This window comes from Salmo trutta, chromosome 38, assembly GCF_901001165.1.
Source record: "Salmo trutta chromosome 38, fSalTru1.1, whole genome shotgun sequence".
NCBI lineage: Eukaryota > Metazoa > Chordata > Actinopteri > Salmoniformes > Salmonidae > Salmo > Salmo trutta.
Genome location: NC_042994.1, coordinates 22659913 through 22672775, shown reverse-complemented (window position 1 = coordinate 22672775; position 12863 = coordinate 22659913). Strand labels below are relative to the sequence as shown.

Here is a 12863-nt window from a genome sequence, read left to right as displayed (position 1 = left end):
CCCGAAGGAGAGCTCTCTAATACAGGCCCCCCCGAAGGAGAGCTCTCTAAATACAGGCCCCCCCGAAGGAGAGCTCTCTAAATACAGGCCCCACGAAGGGAGACTCTCTAAATACAGGCCCCCCGAAGGAGAGCTCTCTAAATACAGGCCCCCCCGAAGGAGAGCTCTCTAAATACAGGCCCCAGAAGGAGAGCTCTCTAAATACAGGCCCCCTGAAGGAGAGCTCTCTAAATACAGGCCCCAGAAGGAGAGCTCTCTAAATACAGGCCCCAGAAGGAGAGCTCTCTAAATACAGGCCCCAGAAGGAGAGCTCTCTAAATACAGGCCCCCCGAAGGAGAGCTCTCTAAATACAGGCCCCCCGAAGGAGAGCTCTCTAAATACAGGCCCCCCGAAGGAGAGCTCTCTAAATACAGGGCCCAAAGGAAAGAGGAGGCGATGGACTCACCTGTGCAGATCCCCCTCTTTCGCGTCCAGGAAGTTGACGGTGTATTTGACAGACTTGGACATGAGGATACGGATATCAAAGGTGTCCTGAGAGAGAGAGATCATTACATTTCTGTATTGGACAGATAGATATATACACTTAGGTTGGAGTCATTTAAACTAGTTTTTCCAACCACTCCACAAATATCTTGTTAACAAACTACAGTTTTCTCAAGTCGGTTAGGACATCTACTTTGTGCATGGCACAAGTAATTTTTCCAACAATTGTTTACAGACAGATTATTTCACTTATAATTCACTGTATCACAATTCCAGTGGGTCAGAAGTTTACATACACTAAGTTGGCTGTGCCTTTAAACAGCTTGGAAAATTCCTGAAAATGATGTCATGGCTTTAGAAGCTTCTGATAGGCTAATTGACATAATTTGAGTCAATTGGAGGTGTACCTGTGGATGTATTTCAAGCCTACCTTCAAACTCAGTGCCTCTTTGCTTGACATCATGGGAAAATCAAAAGAAATCAGCCAAGACCTCAGAAAAAAAATTGTAGACCTCCACAAGTCTGGTTCATCCTTGGGAGCAATTTCCAAACGCCTGAAGGTACCACGTTCATCTGTACAAACAATATTACGCAAGTATAAACACCATGGGACCACGCAGCCGTCATACCGCTCAGGAAGGAGACGTGTTCTGTCTCCTAGAGATGAACATACTTTGGTGCGAAAAGTGCAAATCAATCCCAGAACAACAGCAAAGAACCTTGTGAAGATGCTGGAGGAAACAGGTACAAAAGTATCTATGTCCACAGTAAAACGAGTCCTATATCGACATAACCTGAAAGACCGCTCAGCAAGGAAGAAGCCACTGCTCCAAAACTGCCATAAAAAAAGCCAGACTACGGTTTGCAACTGCACATGGGGACAAAGATCGTACTTTTTGGAGAAATGTCCTCTGGTCTGAGGAAACAAAAATAGAACTGTTTGGACATAAAGACCATCATTATATTTGGAGGAAAAAGGGGGAGGCTTGCAAGCCGAAGAACACCATCCCGACCGTGAAGCACGGGGGTGGCAGCATCATATTGTGGGGTTGCTTTGCTGCAGGAGGGACTGGTGCATTTCACAAAATAGATGGCATCATGAGGCAGGGAAATTACGTGGATATATTGAAGCAACATCTCAAGACATCAGTCAGGAAGTTAAAGCTTGGTCGCAAATGGGTCTTCCAAATGGACAATGACCCCAAGCATACTTCCAAAGTTGTGGCACAATGGCTTAAGGACAACAAAGTCAAGGTATTGGAGTGGCCATCACAAAGCCCTGATTTCAATCCTATAGACATTTTTTGGGCAGAACTGAAAAAGCATGTGCGAGTAAGGAGGCCTACAAACCTGACTCAGTTACACCAGCTCTGTCAGGAGGAATGGGCCAAAATTCACCCAACTTATTGTGGGAAGCTTGTGGAAGGCTACCCGAAATGTTTGACCGAGAAGTTAACCAATTTAAAAGGCAATGCTACCAAATACTAATTGATTGTATGTAAACTTCTGACCCACTGGGAATGTGATGAAAGAAATAAAAGCTGAAATAAATCTCTCTATACTATTAATCTGACATTTCACATTGTTAAAATAAAGTGGTGATCCTAACTAACCTAAGACAGGGAATTTTTACTAGGATTACATGTCAGGAATTGTGAAACTGAGTTTAAATGTATTTGGCTAAGGTGTATGTAAACTTCTGACTTCAACTGTATGATAGAAGAGAGAGAGGACTGAGGATGAGAACCAGATAGAAGAGAGAGAGAGAGGACTGAGGATGAGAACCAGATAGAAGAGAGAGAGAGAGGACTGAGGATGAGAACCAGATAGAAGAGAGAGAGAGAGGACTGAGGATGAGAACCAGATAGAAGAGAGAGAGAGAGGACTGAGGATGAGAACCAGATAGAAGAGAGAGAGAGAGGACTGAGGATGAGAACCAGATAGAAGAGAGAGAGAGAGGACTGAGGATGAGAACCAGATAGAAGAGAGAGAGAGAGGACTGAGGATGAGAACCAGATAGAAGAGAGAGAGGACTGAGGATGAGAACCAGATAGAAGAGAGAGAGGACTGAGGATGAGAACCAGATAGAAGAGAGAGGACTGAGGATGAGAACCAGATAGAAGAGAGAGAGAGAGGACTGAGGATGAGAACCAGATAGAAGAGAGAGAGAGAGGACTGAGGATGAGAACCAGATAGAGGGGGAGAGAGAGGACTGAGGATGAGAACCAGATAGAGGGGGAGAGAGAGGACTGAGGATGAGAACCAGATAGAAGAGAGAGGACTGAGGATGAGAACCAGATAGAAGAGAGAGAGAGAGGACTGAGGATGAGAACCAGATAGAGGGGGAGAGAGAGGACTGAGGATGAGAACCAGATAGAAGAGAGAGGACTGAGGATGAGAACCAGATAGAAGAGAGAGAGAGAGGACTGAGGATGAGAACCAGATAGAGGGGGAGAGAGAGGACTGAGGATGAGAACCAGATAGAAGAGAGAGGACTGAGGATGAGAACCAGATAGAGGGGGAGAGAGAGAAAGTCTCACCACAATGGGTTTGTCTGAAATACTCGTCTACTGCAGCTTCTCTCAGTGATGACAGATCAACACCATGGAACGATGGCTGATACCTGGACACACACACACACACAGAGAGAGAGAGAGACCGTGGGAAGTGGCTTTAGTTAGTTGACAGTGACAATTAAATATTTTTGTATAGTTGTAACAAAATCGTGGTGAATTCGCTCTCCTCCCCCCAACACTTTCCAGGTAAAAATGAAGCTTTAATAATATAGTAAATAAAGTTAACGGTTATTCACCAGAAGTTGCATAATTAAGAGTTAAACTGTAGCTTGTTAAATGAAGGTAAAAAATGAAGGGAAAGGTTATTCACCAGAAGTTGGCCTTGGTGAATTGTTCCATGTATAACTGTTCGTCTGTGAAGGGAGCCAGGTGGACGTCACCTAAAGTGGGGAACATGTTACCTAGGAGAGGAGAGAGGGTTAGGGCCGTTACCTAGGAGAGGAGAGAGGGTTAGGGCCGTTACCTAGGAGAGGAGAGAGGGTTAGGGCCGTTACCTAGGAGAGGAGAGAGGGTTAGGGCCGTTACCTAGGAGAGGAGAGAGGGTTAGGGCCGTTACCTAGGAGAGGAGAGAGGGTTTAGGGCCGTTACCTAGGAGAGGAGAGAGGGTTAGGGCCGTTACCTAGGAGAGGAGAGAGGGTTAGGGCCGTTACCTAGGAGAGGAGAGAGGTAGGGTTAGGGCCGTTACCTAGGAGAGGAGAGAGGGTTAGGGCCGTTACCTAGGAGAGGAGAGAGGGTTAGGGCCGTTACCTAGGAGAGGAAGAGGGTTAGGGCCCGTTACCTAAGGAGAGGAGAGAGGGTTAGGGCCGTTACCTAGGAGAGGAGAGAGGGTTAGGGCCGTTACCTAGGAGAGGAGAGAGGGTTAGGGCCGTTACCTAGGAGAGGAGAGAGGGTTAGGGCCGTTACCTAGGAGAGGAGAGAGGGTTAGGGCCGTTACCTAGGAGAGGAGAGAGGGTTAGGGCCGTTACCTAGGAGAGGAGAGAGGGTTAGGGCCGTTACCTAGGAGAGGAGAGAGGGTTAGGGCCGTTACCTAGGAGAGGAGAGAGGGTTAGGGCCGTTACCTAGGAGAGGAGAGAGGGTTATGGGCCGTTACCTAGGAGAGGAGAGAGGGTAGGGCCGTTACCTAGGAGAGGAGAGAGGGTTAGGGCCGTTACCTAGGAGAGGAGAGAGGGTTAGGGCCGTTACCTAGGAGAGGAGAGAGGGTTAGGGCCGTTACCTAGGAGAGGAGAGAGGGTTAGGGCCGTTACCCTAGGAGAGGAGAGAGAGGGTTAGGGCCGTTACCTAGGAGAGGAGAGAGGGTTAGGGCCGTTACCTAGGAGAGGAGAGAGGGTTAGGGCCGTTCCTAGGAGAGGAGAGCGGGTTAGGGCCGTTACCTAGGAGAGGAGAGCGGGTTAGGCCGTTACCTAGGAGAGGAGAGCGGGTTAGGGCCGTTACCTAGGAGAGGAGCGGGTTAGGGCCGTTACCTAGGAGAGGAGAGCGGGTTAGGGCCGTTACCTAGGAGAGGAGAGCGGGTTAGGGCGTTACCTAGGAGAGGAGAGCGGGTTAGGGCCGTTACCTAGGAGAGGAGAGCGGGTTAGGGCCGTTACCTAGGAGAGGAGAGCGGGTTAGGGCCGTTACCTAGGAGAGGAGAGCGGGTTAGGGCCGTTACCTAGGAGAGGAGAGCGGGTTAGGGCCGTTACCTAGGAGAGGAGAGCGGGTTAGGGCCGTTACCTAGGATGAGGAGAGCGGGTTAGGGCCGGTTACATAGGAGAGGAGAGCGGGTTAGGGCCGTTACCTAGGAGAGGAGAGCGGGTTAGGGCGTTACCTAGGAGAGGGAGAGCGGGTTAGGGCCGTTACCTAGGAGAGGAGAGCGGGTTAGGGCCGTTACCTAGGAGAGGAGAGCGGGTTAGGGCCGTTACCTAGGAGAGGAGAGCGGGTTAGGGCCGTTACCTAGGAGAGGAGAGCGGGTTAGGGCCCGTTACCTAGGAGAGGAGAGCGGGTTAGGGCCGTTACCTAGGAGAGGAGAGCGGGTTAGGGCCGTTACCTAGGAGAGGAGAGCGGGTTAGGGCCGTTACTAGGAGAGGAGAGAGGGTTAGGGCCGTTACCTAGGAGAGGAGAGAGGGTTAGGGCCGTTTACCTAGGAGAGGAGAGAGGGTTAGGGCCGTTACCTAGGATGAGGAGAGAGGGTTAGGGCCGTTACCTAGGAGAGGGAGAGAGGGTTACCTAGGAGAGGAGAGAGGGTTAGGGCCGTTACCTAGGAGAGGAGAGAGGGTTAGGGCCGTTACCTAGGAGAGGAGAGAGGGTTAGGGCCGTTACCTAGGAGAGGAGAGAGGGTTAGGGCCGTTACCTAGGAGAGGAGAGAGGGTTAGGGCGTTACTAGGAGAGGAGAGAGGGTTAGGGCCGTTACCTAGGAGAGGAGAGCGGGTTAGGGCCGTTACCTAGGAGAGGAGAGCGGGGTTAGGGCCGTTACCTAGGAGAGGAGAGCGGGTTAGGGCCGTTACCTAGGAGAGGAGAGCGGGTTAGGGCCGTTACCTAGGAGAGGAGAGAGGGTTAGGGCCGTTACCTAGGAGAGGAGAGAGGGTTAGGGCCGTTACCTAGGAGAGGAGAGAGGGTTAGGGCCGTTACCTAGGAGAGGAGAGAGGGTTAGGGCCGTTACCTAGGAGAGGAGAGAGGGTTAGGGCCGTTACCTAGGAGAGGAGAGAGGGTTAGGGCCGTTACCTAGGAGAGGAGAGAGGGTTAGGGCCGTTACCTAGGAGAGGAGAGAGGGTTAGGGCCGTTACCTAGGAGAGGAGAGAGGGTTAGGGCTGTCGGCAACACCTGTATACACCTTTTTACTAATTCCATTTCCTCATCCCCCTCTTTCTTTCCTTCCATACAGTGGGGGAAAAAGTATTTGATCCCCTGCTGATTTTGTACGTTTGCCCACTGATAAAGAAATGATCAGTCTATAATTTTAATGGTAGGTTTATATGAACAGTGAGAGACAGAATAACAACAAAAATATCCAAAAAAACGCATGTCAAAAACGTTATAAATTGATTTGCATTTTAATGAGGGAAATAAGTATTTGACCCTCTCAATCAGAAAGATTTCTGGCTCCCAGGTGTCTTTTATACAGGTAACGAGCTGAGATTAGGAGCACACTCTTAAAGGGAGTGCTCCTAATCTCAGCTTGTTACCTGTATAAAAGACACCTGTCCACAGAAGCAATCAATCAATCAGATTCCAAACTCTCCCCCATGGCCAAGACCAAAGAGCTCTCCAAGGATGTCAGGGACAAGATTGTAGACCTACACAAGGCTGGAATGGGCTACAAGACCATCGCCAAGCAGCTTGGTGAGAAGGTGACAACAGTTGGTGCGATTATTCGCCAATGGAATAAACACAAAAGAACTGTCAATATCCCTCGGCCTGGGGCTCCATGCAAGATCTCACCTCGTGGAGTTGCAATGATCATGAGAACGGTGAGGAATCAGCCCAGAACTACACGGGAGGATCTTGTCAATGATCTCAAGGCAGCTGGGACCATAGTCACCAAGAAAACAATTGGTAACACACTACGCTGTGAAGGACTGAAATCCTGCAGCGCCCGCAAGGTCCCCCTGCTCAAGAATACATATACATGCCCGTCTGAAGTTTGCCAATGAACATCTGAATGATTCAGAGGACAACTGGTGAAAGTGTTGTGGTCAGATGAGACCAAAATGGAGCTCTTTGGCATCAACTCAACTCGTCGTGTTTGGAGGAGGAGGAGGAGGAATGCTGCCTATGACCCCAAGAACACCATCCCCACCGTCAAACATGGAGGTGGAAACATTATGCTTTGGGGTGTTTTTCTGCTAAGGGGACAGGACAACTTCACCGCATCATTTGATGGGGCCATGTACTGTCAAATCTTGGGTGAGAACCTCCTTCCCTCAGCCAGGGCATTGAAAATGGGTCGTTGATTGGTATTCCAGCATGACAATGACCCAAAACACACGGCCAAAGCAACAAAGGAGTGGCTCAAGAAGAAGCACATTAAGATCTTCAAGTGGCCTAGCCAGTCTCCAGACCTTAATCCCATAGAAAATCTGTGGAGGGAGCTGAAGGTTCGAGTTGCCAAACGTCAGCCTCGAAACCTTAATGACTTGGAGAAGATCTGCAAAGAGGAGTGGGACAAAATCCCTCCTGAGATGTGTGCAAACCTGGTGGCCAACTACAAGAAACGTCTGACCTCTGATTGCCAACAAGGGTTTTGCCACCAAGTACTAAGTCATGTTTTGCAGAGGGGTCAAATACTTATTTCCCTCATTAAAATGCAAATCATTTTATAACATTTTTGACATGCGTTTTTCTGGATTTTTTGTTGTTGTTATTCTGTCTCTCAGTGTTCATATAAACCTACCATTAAAATTATAAACTGATAATTTCTTTGTAAGTGGGCAAACGTACAAAATCAGTGGGCAAACGTATCAAATACTTTTCCCCCCCACTGTATCTCCATCTCCATCCTTCCCTCCATCTTACCCTTGGGCTGTATCCCTCCCTCTCTCATCCATCACCTCCTCTATCTATCTATCTATCTATCCCTCACCTCTATCTATCTATCCCACCCTCCCTCCCTCATCCATCCATCCCTCCCTCCCTCTCTCATCCATCACCTCCTCCATCCCACCCCCCCTCCCTCTCTCATCCATCACCTCCTCCATGCCTCCCTCTCTCATCCATCACCTCCTCTATCCCTCCCTCCCTCATCCATCACCTCCTCTATCCCTCCCTCCCTCCCTCATCCACCACTTCATCCATCCCTCCCTCATCCCCCCTCCCATCCATCACCTCCTCTATGGCCTCCTCTCTCATCCATCACCCCTATCCCTCCCTCTCTCATCCATCCATCCATCACCTCTATCCCTCCCTCTCTCATCCATCACCTCTATCCCTCCCTCTCTCATCCATCACCATCCCTCCCTCATCCCACATCCATCACCTCCTCTATCCCTCCCTCATCCATCACCATCCCTCCCTCTCCCTCTCATCCCTCTCATCCATCACCATCCCTCCCTCTCATCCATCACCTCCTCTATCCCTCCCTCTCTCTCATCCATCACCATCCCTCCCTCATCCATCACCTCTATCCCTCCCTCTCTCATCTATCACCTCCTCTTTCCCTCCCTCTCCCTCTCATCCATCACTTCTTCTTCCCTCCCTCCGTCATCCATCCCTCCCTCATCCCCCTGCCATCCATCCCTCCCTCCCTTCCTCTCTCATCCCTCCCTCATCCCACTTTCTTTATCCCTCCCACCCTCTATCATGCATCACCATCCCTCCCTCATCAAGCACCTCCTCCCTCCCTCACTCATCGATTACCTCCTCCCTCTATCAGCTTTAACAACTTCTTGGCGTGCAGGTAACTCTCCAGCATTCTCTAACTTCCTCCCTCCTTCCCTCCATCCCTCCCTCACCATTGGGCTTGAGGAACTTCTTGGCGTGCAGGTAACTCTCCAGCATTCTCTCGTTGAAGAGCATGTATCCCATGGGCTCAGAGATGATGATGTCCACCTGCTCTGGTAGAGAGATCTCCTCCACCTTCCCTGCTATCACCACCACACGATCCCCCATTCCGTTGGAGTTTACCAGCACCTACACACAAACACGGGGTTAGGGTGTGTGTGTGATAGTGCGCGTGATTGAGGAGGCCTCTCAGTGTAGTCTAATTAACAACAGCTTTATCACCAAGAATCACCATAATAAAAATATATCACAGCAAAAGAAACAAACTGACACTCGTACCGTCAGTGTGGTGGTGGTCAGTGTGGTGGTCAGTGTGGTGGTGGTCAGTGTGGTGGTCAGTGTGGTGGTGGTGGTCAGTGTGGTGGTGGTCAGTGTGGTGGTCAGTGTGGTGGTGGTGGTCAGTGTGGTGGTCAGTGTGGTGGTGGTGGTCAGTGTGGTGGTGGTGGTCAGTGTGGTGGTGGTGGTCAGTGTGGTGGTCAGTGTGGTGGTGGTGGTCAGTGTGGTGGTCAGTGTGGTGGTGGTGGTCAGTGTGGTGGTCAGTGTGGTGGTGGTGGTCAGTGTGGTGGTGGTGGTCAGTGTGGTGGTGGTGGTCAGTGTGGTGGTGGTGGTCAGTGTGGTGGTCAGTGTGGTGGTGGTGGTCAGTGTGGTGGTCAGTGTGGTGGTGGTGGTCAGCGTGGTGGTGGTCAGCGTGGTGGTGGTCAGCGTGGTGGTGGTCAGTGTGGTGGTGGTCAGCGTGGTGGTGGTCAGCGTGGTGGTGGTCAGCGTGGTGCTGGTCAGTGTGGTGGTGGTCAGTGTGGTGGTGGTCAGTGTGGTGGTGGTGGTCAGCGTGGTGGTGGTGGTCAGCGTGGTGGTGGTCAGTGTGGTGGTGGTCAGTGTGCTGGTCAGTGTGGTGGTGGTCAGCGTGGTGGTGGTCAGTGTGGTGGTGGTCAGCGTGGTGGTGGTCAGCGTGGTGGTGGTCAGTGTGCTGGTCAGTGTGGTGGTGGTCAGCGTGGTGGTGGTCAGCGTGGTGGTCAGCGTGGTGGTCAGCGTGGTGGTGGTCAGCGTGGTGGTGGTCAGCGGTCAGCGTGGTGGTGGTCAGCGTGGTGGTGGTCAGCGTGGTGGTGGTCAGCGTGGTGGTGGTCAGCGTGGTGGTGGTCAGTGTGGTGCTGGTCAGTGTGGTGGTGAGTGTTTGTGTGTTACCTCTGCATGCTGGGCCATGGTGCTAGCCTCCACAGCGTAGACCTTCCTGGCTCCGGCCTGCGCCGCAAAGAACGACAGAATACCTGAACCACAGCCCACATCTAACACCACCTAGAGAGAGGGGGAGGAGGAAGAGGGGGGAAGAGGGAGAGATCACAGATCATTGGATTGGCAGCCCACATCTAACACCACCTAGAGAGAGGGGGAGGAGGAAGAGGGGGGAAGAGGGAGAGATCACAGATCATTGGATTGGCAGCACACATCTAACACCACCTAGAGAGAGGGGGAGGAGGAAGAGGGGGGAAGAGATCACAGATCATTGGATTGGCAGCACACATCTAACACCACCTAGAGAGAGGGGGAGGAGGAAGAGGGGGGAAGAGGGAGAGATCACAGATCATTGGATTGGCAGCACACATCTAACACCACCTAGAGAGAGGGGGAGGAGGAAGAGGGGGGAAGAGGGAGAGATCACAGATCATTGGATTGGCAGCCCACATCTAACACCACCTAGAGAGAGGGGGAGGAGGAAGAGGGGGGAAGAGGGAGCGATCACAGATCATTGGATTGGCAGCCCACATCTAACACCACCTAGAGAGAGGGGGAGGGAGGAAGACGGGGGGAAGAGGGAGAGATCACAGATCATTGGATTGGCAGCCCACATCTAACACCACCTAGAGAGAGATCACAGATCATTGGATTGGCAGCCCACATCTAACACCACCTAGAGAGAGGGGGAGGGAGGAAGACGGGGGGAAGAGGGAGAGATCACAGATCATTGGATTGGCAGCCCACATCTAACACCACCTAGAGAGAGGGGGAGGAGGAAGAGGGGGGAAGAGGGAGAGATCACAGATCATTGGATTGGCAGCCCACATCTAACACCACCTAGAGAGAGGGGGAGGAGGAAGAGGGGGGAAGAGGGAGAGATCACAGATCATTGGATTGGCAGCCCACATCTAACACCACCTAGAGAGAGGGGGAGGAGGAAGAGGGGGGAAGAGGGAGCGATAACAGATCATTGGATTGGCAGCCCACATCTAACACCACCTAGAGAGAGGGGGAGGGAGGAAGACGGGGGGAAGAGGGAGAGATCACAGATCATTGGATTGGCAGCACACATCTAACACCACCTAGAGAGAGGGGGAGGAGGAAGAGGGGGGAAGAGGGAGAGATCACAGATCATTGGATTGGCAGCCCACATCTAACACCACCTAGAGAGAGGGGGAGGGAGGAAGACGGGGGGAAGAGGGAGAGATCACAGATCATTGGATTGGCAGCCCACATCTAACACCACCTAGAGAGAGGGGGAGGAGGAAGAGGGGGGAAGAGGGAGAGATCACAGATCATTGGATTGGCAGCCCACATCTAACACCACCTAGAGAGAGGGGGAGGGAGGAAGACGGGGGGAAGAGGGAGAGATCACAGATCATTGGATTGGCAGCACACATCTAACACCACCTAGAGAGAGGGAGAGGAGGAAGAGGGGGGAAGAGGGAGAGATCACAGATCATTGGATTGGCAGCACACATAAAATCAGTCACCGTGTGTCTGTGCCTGTGTGTGGTACCTTGTCCTTAAAGTCAACATGGTTCTGAAGGATGGCACGTTGGTAGGTTCCGGTCCGAACGTAGTCCTGCATCATGTTCTGCTGCTGAGAGAGATAGCCATAGAACTAGAGGGAGACAAGGTCAAAAGGGAGAAGGCAAAGGTCATTCAGAGGCCAATCAGTCAAAATTCAGATGTGTGTGTGTGTGTGTGTCTGTCTCCCACCTGAAAGTATTGCACAGCAGAGGACTCTTCTGTCCGGTCACTGAAGACGGAGTGTTCTGCATTGTGGCCCCGGCAACTCTTCAGAATGTTATAGAAGGAAGTAAACTCTACACACACACACACACACACACACACACACACACACACACACACACACACACACAGTTAGAAACAGACTGAACATCACCACCGATGAGGCAATCACTGCACAACTTTTGTAAACATCCACACAGCCTACCTGCAGGTGAGGAGAACTGTAGCAGGACACTGTTGCAGCCCAGTGTGATGATGAATGACTGTTTCCCCACACGACTGCATTCCGTTTCCCTGGACAACGAACACTTGAAGACTGAGGTCTCATCGCCTGTTGACAAACCATCAGAGACAGGTAAGATAAAGCCACACACACACACACACACAATATTTCCAAAGTAGAATTAAACCAACTTTTCAAAGCACTGGTAGGGAGTTAAAATGTCACTATCAGTGCTTCAAATGAAGCATCTGCAGAAGCATGTAAACAGGTGCAAGAGCTTGGCAAGCACGCAGGCTTCTATTTTCATCTTGTGCACATGCTTCATGCGAGAGACATTGTAAACACCCTAGTACTTTGAAAAGTGTATTTAATTATACTTTTTTTGTATTGTTAATGGACCAACCGCACGGTTAAAAGTAAGTTAAAACATATTTTTATTCAACATTCTGGCTTGCAGAGGTCGAGGGAGTGAACTTTCCTGATCACAACGATTCAATTATGCCCAACATCAAATTCAATGAAATTCAACGTCGTGTTCCAGGCTAACTGACCTGCTAACGTTACTCTGCAATGAAGACTTGTGGCTACAGGACAAAGCCACCTAGATGTATAGGCATAGCCAGCCTCAAACTTAGCTAGTTCACTAGCATGCTCTCTCATAACGTTAATAAAATGATATTTTATATGTACTGTATCGATATTCTGGTAATAACCACCCAATTTCTACAACAGCAACATTAGTTCGATTTGAAAAACACATTTTGGGTAAACGTGTGCTACCCCAACGCACCGGCTCATCACAGTGAAATGCTACCTGGTTAGCTTGCTAGCAAGATGCTAAAGTTGGTTAGCCGCCGCTTTACTGAATCCTATTCATTCTTCCTAGCATCGTGAAGGGTTCTCGGGCTACCACAAGGCAGGAAGCGCTAGCTAACTAGCGGATAATCAATACGCCGGGAGCTGATTATAGCAGCTACTTACTATTGGAGAGATTAAGGAGAGCCGTGTCTGGGGTGCTTTTAACCTCCAACCTCAGGGGCTGTTGCTCGGAGTGTCGCTGGATCTCTCCGTTCGCGTCCCCGATGGACCGCAACCGCACACAGGGAAACACCGATACCGCCATCTT

At 50.7% G+C, this 12863-nt stretch overlaps 1 pseudogene; it reads right to left on the bottom strand.

Moving 5' to 3' along the window:
* LOC115178126 (histone-arginine methyltransferase CARM1-like) overlaps positions 1–12860 on the bottom strand; it is a 20525-nt pseudogene extending 7665 nt beyond the window's left edge.
* Between the last annotated feature and the right edge of the window lie 3 nt (positions 12861–12863).